We start from the raw sequence: 6,763 nt of genomic DNA on the forward strand, positions 1-6,763 counted from the left end.
TTACATTTCTTTTCCGGATATTTTCCTGCGATTTCAGCATGTTTATGTTCAATTATCTTTTAAAACAACTCGTCGTTGGGCGCCAATAAAGCAACTCGACTTTGGATGTCAATGAAACAGGCTTCACCTTGAAGCGTCAATGAAGCAAGCTCCAAGTTGGTTATCAACAAAGCATAAGCGGAGCTTTTGTCGCTTCTTTGAAGAATAACGACAAGATTTAAAGTTTGACTCCTTGGCACTTTGTTTCGATATTTCCAGTTTATGAACTGAGTCCATCAACTTGGGCAAGTGTGGTTATTGATCTTTAGCTTTCGATGTATGCTAAACGAATGAGAATTGGAGTAGAAGTGACTTTATAGGCTTGGGCAACCTCTTTCAGTTTAGTGATCGAAAGAACTAGATCATTTTTTAAAAGTGAACTAGGTCGTTGACCTCGTTCAGATGCTTATGTCGTTCAAATTTTTGCTCAGTTCAATTAAGTTCTGGCAGTTCAACCAACCGTAACGAATGATGACCTTTCACAATCATTCGAAGGACTTTCCTATATATTTTCTCTAATTTTTAATGGGTGGTGGTCGATGGCATAACTCTGTTATATTCGGCAGCACACTTGTTTGCCCTACAGCTGTTGCTCCGGACACCACGGTGTCCTTTCCGTGGTTTCCAGCTCCACGGTTGTCTATGGGGGTGCTTTGCTTTTAAATTTCGCTTCATATTTTTTACTGATCCTCCAGCTATACGTAAAACACTACTGCACCATTTGATTTTTTAAGCAGTGCACCTGTGAACAGCACTGAAGGTGTAGAAGAAAATACAATGTAGTTCAGTGACCGACGGCGTTTGGTAAACAAAATCATTCAGTGAACGACTCGTTCATTTGAACTAGGTCGTTCACGAACGACACTGGACTATTATATTGAATTTATATAAATATTGGCTATTTTATTAGATTAATTTTATGTTAAGATGTTCATGTTCACTTATAATTCATGTTATTCATTAACACGTACTTATGGAATTTTGATTATAAAAAACAAGTGGATACTTTTATCTGCGACTCACTGTATGTTTACAATGAGGGTTTTGAAGATTTCGGTAAGCGAATCCACCTCCTTTTTTTGGAACTCTTCATGATTTGGATGAGAATGTTTCTTGCACTATACATATTATTCTTCCACATACATTTTCCACAATTCTCCGATTTTACAATGAACCCCCTTTTGTTACAATATCCTTTATTTTCCACTGATGTAATAATAACCCTACAAAAACTATAATATTTTACCTGGAAATACCACCAACCAATTGAATTGTTAATGCCAAGAAAAGCCCTTGAAACATGTAATTATATGTCCTTGTTCTACAATTTACATCTCACTCAAGTATCATAAAATCATCAAACATCATCTTAAAACAAACATTTTCTTTAAAAGAAAAGACTGCAAATGAAATATATCTTATTATGCTAACATTGTAACCAATTACACCATAATCAACTGAGAATGAACTTTAGTCAGACCATTAAAATAACAGAGCGCACAAAACAAAAAACAAACGGAGAGTAAAAGAGAGCCATTGAAATTTCCCCCTTGATAGAAAATATATTACACAAAGCCCGTCGCTCCCTTTTGGATTCCATCGCATGTTTCTGCAATCATACCGACAACCGGACATTTATTGAAGAATGTACATACATACACACTGACAGACATCCCTGTGCCATTACATTTGAATAGACGACAACATACAAACAGACATGGCCACAAAATTTATTCACGAAAAAAATGCCAACAGAAAGAAACCCATGACGACGAACACACCACACAAAGATTCAACACAAGTGGATTTTCAACAGGGGCCGACTGAACGACCGACCCATCGACAAACAAAAGCAACAGAAAAACTCAAACGAACCTCCACTTCTACTAAATGTTTGATTGCAACAGCAAGTCGACTAAGCAGCGAAAAATTCTCATACAAAGCTTTGTTGCCTTCCATCGACAACGGCAACAAAGCGGTGCGGAACGGGGCTAGGTTTGAAAAGCGAAAAATAAATTGCCCGATGTTTTAGCGGACTTTGAGTCAAACCAACAACCATTTGCACGTGTTATTTCTCGCATAGAAACAAGGGGCGTGGAGGCAGTGTCAATTGGATTTTTGTGTGCGCCGCTGCAATCATCCATTGCCAGCGAACGACTAACTGACTGACTTTCAGCTTTCCTCTTGCAAAACAAAAATATGTGTTCCGTCGTCGCCGTTTCATTGTCGAAGGTAACGGACATAGACGACGCCATACTTAATCAACGGCGACGCGCAATTGTGTTTTGAGAGAGAGAGAGACAATTACAGGGAGAGCTATTGTGCAAAGACATCTCTTTTTTAAAGCTCTTAGCAAAACAAAGGCAATCAAATTATTTACAACAGATTTTCAAGAGAAACCATTTTTGAATACGAGGTTAAGACAAGAGAATTTGCAGTTATTTTTTCATTTCGATAAAAATAAATAAATCGAGAGACACTCACAGAGAGAGAGAGAGAGAGAGAATGCAGTAGTGAAAATGTAAATTGTAATGTAGATATATTTTGTATGAAATTGATTAAAAGTGTATTACTACTAATAATGGCATGGTATTGCCCATGGCGATAATGTCGCGTGTGCATCTTCTCCAAAGAGACATAAATTCATGTAAGATACATTTTCGCTCTCTTTCTCCCTCTCAGACACACGAGAGGGCGACGAAAAGACACATTTTTAAACAGCTACTCGCATGTAATTTCATTTGTAATGATTGTAAATTAAGTGAAAACAAGTTTTGAACTTAATGAGCCGTACCACAAGCTAAGCGGCATTATGAACTATTTATTTCCGAACAGTTATTTATATTTGCTACATCATCCTAAAAAGGGGAATAGATTGAAATGGAAAAATTCGTTTTTATTTACCGTAAAAGTTCGAATACAGGCGTATGGAATTGTAAAGGATTCTAACCTAATAGAGAACTGAGTAAACAATTCAAAGATGTTAAGGTAATCACATTCACAAATGAACGATTTTTCGAATAATTAAAAGTAGCAGCACCGATACAGTATATAAATGTGGAAGATCTCGCGCACCAAAGAAAGATAATAGGAAAATTAAAAAATTATAGAACAAATCCCAAAAGCAGTTCCCAGAGAAGCATGAACGGAAATTTTAGTAGACGTTTGTATTTCTAACATAAAAAGAAGATAATGAGATCTTAGGAGATACATGTGTATTAAAGCAGTAATGATCTCATTTTGATTGGATCATGGATTCAAGTATCAAATAGAAGATAGTTTAATTATGGAGTTAGGCAAGTACACCTGGCTTTTACATTTGTGGGTCGAATGGTTCAGTTCTTTTCATAATAGGATGCCTCTAAAAGAAATAGTTCTACATTCAGAGAAAAGTTGCAAGTTAAAAATAAGATCGAGCAAATATAAATCTGTGTTCAATGTAACAGAGAAATTACATTGAAATACATTAAATTAATGATGTTCAATATTAAAATAATATTGTTTCCACTTATCTCCAGAATTATAATGCAACAAAATTGATTTAAATTTTAAAATTTTTATTTGAAGTTAAAATTTAAATTAACCAACATTAAATTAAATCAGCACCATGTTAAGTAACTGTTCTTAGTTGATTTTTTCAGATGGTCGTGAAAATTCGAGTTGTGTGGACGCTTAGAAAAATGCCCGTGAAATTAAATTTAATTAATGGTGTATTGTACACAGAAAGTGGAGAAGTTGTGACAATTGTAGATAATGAGACGACAAATAATGAGACATTAATGTCTGAAAATGTGGTAGTCTCGCCCAATGTGGATTGCAAAGCATAAGTACAGAAGCCGCTGTAAGTTTTTGCGAAAACATTGGAAGATGAAAACACCAAAAAATTGGTCGAGTCGCTGAAAGAGGACGGATTGTCAAAAGTTTTCCATTATTTAAAAGATATGTTTGATTTGTATAATCGTACAGACTCAACTTTTAATATTCCTGCGTAGCTGCCAAGGTTACTTTTGATAGCTTGCAGTACTTAGACAGGGATGATATAAAATAGACTATTCCAGAAATAAGAGCCCGTGCACAGTTCCGCAGCAAGGTCTGGTAGGTTTTCTTTTCCAATATACTTAATAAACATTTCAAAAAGTTGACGACACAGACTCGCTGAAGTCTGAAATCCGAAATGGGTTCAAAATAGCAGCAGCACATTTTCAGTGGCATCCCCTGCAGTTGAAGTTTTGGAATGGCTGTCTCCAAAAAGTAAGTAAAATAAAAACAAATTTAATGTATTATGTTACAGATGTTACAGAAATAAAATATATAAAATATACTCTTAAAACATGTATAAGTATACATATATTTATTTTAAGATATTACTTTGATTCTTTAGAAATAAAATTATTTTCAGATTTGAATTCTTCACCCCTTCATTTATATCCTCTATGTAATGGTAAAACATACGTTTGACAAAAATGTGCATCTTTAGTGTATCTCTTTATGTCCATATGTATGTAGAATGATATCGATATATGTATGTTATGGCTTCTAATATTTCCTCCAAAATACTCCATAAGTTTTCAGTAGGATTCAAATCCGACGACTGAGGAGTGTTTGAATGGAAAATATGCCCATTCACTTATTAAAGCAAAGGGTGAGGACGGCAAAATTATGGATCATAGATTATTTCGAGTCCTCTGAATTCGAAGCTTCTTCAGCATAGCACCTTCGAATTTTCACATCAAAATTCAGTACATGTGGCGCCATCTACATGACACAATACAACTAAACACCATATTGCAACTCATACACACAACAAGTTTGTTCAAATGGTTGCAAATTATGATGATTACTGTTCATACGAGTATAATGGAAGAATAAATGATTAAGGGGTATTTTCGAACATTCGTTAAGTTTATTTGTTTGTAAACTTGTTCGTGTTATTGACACACAAATCTGATTCACACATACAGAGATACACACATAGCGTACAAATATTATTGGATTTGTTTATTTTATTTTTTTTTTTTATTTTAACAATAAGAAATGAATTTTAATGAAATGATCAGCAGAATGCCAACATTCAGAGAGTGTCGCCAACGAAGATTTCTAACAGGGAAAGAGCATTATATCGGAACTTGAAGGTTTCGATTTGGTGACTTTGAATATGAATAGTGTTCTAATATTGGCACCAGTTCTAAAAATTAGCTATTTTCGAAAACGTGCCACGTGGCCCATTAGCTCAGTTGGTTAGAGCGTCGTGCTAATAACGCGAAGGTCGCGGGTTCGATCCCCTCATGGGCCAATTACCATTTTTTTCCGAAAATTGGGAGTTCAATTAATCCAAATATGCCGAGTATACAAAATGCAGTACGGTCTTCTATTTTGAAGTTACTGTGCCTACTACCCGTTCAATTTTATATTCATAATACTAAAAAATGTTTATAAAGAGTAAACACTGAAGATCTGGGTTAAATCCTAATCAAAAGTATCCATTTTGGAAATATATTATTTTTTCCGATGAAAGCTAATTTAACATTTTCGATACGAAGCTGTCCCTGTACATCATTAACTTGAAAATACCGAGGCCGGATCTTTATAAGGACGCTATGTCAGCAAATGGGTCTATATCGAAAATATTCTGTGATAATGATTTTTAGTGATGGCCAACCGATGCTACTATGGTCTGAGCAAACAACTTAAAAGCAAGGCCACCTCCCGCCAGACCAAACTCACACTCTAAAAGACGCTGATACTACCCGTGCTGTTATACGAATCTGAAGCATGGGTAATTACGCAAGCAGATGAGGCAGCTCTTGGAGTGTTTGAGAGAAAAATTCTTCGAAAGATCTATGGGCCGATCTGCGTTGAAGGTGAATATCGCCGTCGAATGAACCATGGGTTGTACCAGCTATTCTCGGACATCGACATTGTTAGACGTATTGAGCTGCAGCGACTACGTTGGCTAGGTCATGTTGTGAGAATGGATGAAGATGCCCCAGAAGGGGAAGGCCAAGAATACGTTGGAAAGATCAAGTTGAAGACAACATCGCCGACGCGCCTGGAAATCTTTTCTAAGCTCGGCTTATGGAACGAAAGTTCTGTCAAAAGCCAGTTAAGTAAGTATGTTTTCTCGCCATACGGAATTAGCGAGTTACAGCCACTTCTGTGTGAAAATGCAACTAAATTCTTGAAAACATCTAATAAGGGACGGGACCTTTCTATGGGGGTTATCTCAAAACATGAACCTTTTTTGAACATTTTCTGCAACGATGTTTTTCATATACCAAGAACTCGTAATGTCACATTACAGCCGCTTCGATGCGAAAAGTTGGTTAAAAAATTCCAACTTCTGAAAATAGGTCGGGACATTTATATGGAGTCTATCTCAAAATATAAACATATATCGACGAATATATACTTCTAAGACGGAAGAACATGCCTAAATCGATATAGAATTTCATTCTGATAAAGTATATTCTAGACTTTATGGGATCTTCGAGATGTGTCGGACGGGATGACACATTTAATACAACCTCATGGGGGAGGGTGTAAAAATAGAGTGTCTCTTTTATTTTTCCCATCACTGTATGTATTTATCTCTTTTGTAATTGAGCAACATGAAGTCCCTATATTGTAATAATTTTATTTATAAATCATTTTATTATATAAAAAAAACAATTTACAATAACAACCATCATGACTATTTATAGAATTAAAATATTATCTTCTTCTG

At 35.5% G+C, this 6,763-nt stretch overlaps 1 non-coding gene across 1 annotated transcript; it reads left to right on the forward strand.

Moving 5' to 3' along the window:
- The first annotated feature begins 5,258 nt into the window (after window positions 1-5,258).
- Trnai-aau (transfer RNA isoleucine (anticodon AAU)) lies at window positions 5,259-5,332 on the forward strand. The gene has a single exon. It is a non-coding gene; the product is annotated as a tRNA-Ile (tRNA).
- The last annotated feature ends 1,431 nt before the right edge of the window (window positions 5,333-6,763 follow it).

Source organism: Musca vetustissima, unplaced genomic scaffold (assembly GCF_032173495.1).
Source record: "Musca vetustissima isolate MV318-11 ecotype Yass unplaced genomic scaffold, APGP_CSIRO_Mvet_v1 utg333891, whole genome shotgun sequence".
Lineage (NCBI taxonomy): Eukaryota > Metazoa > Arthropoda > Insecta > Diptera > Muscidae > Musca > Musca vetustissima.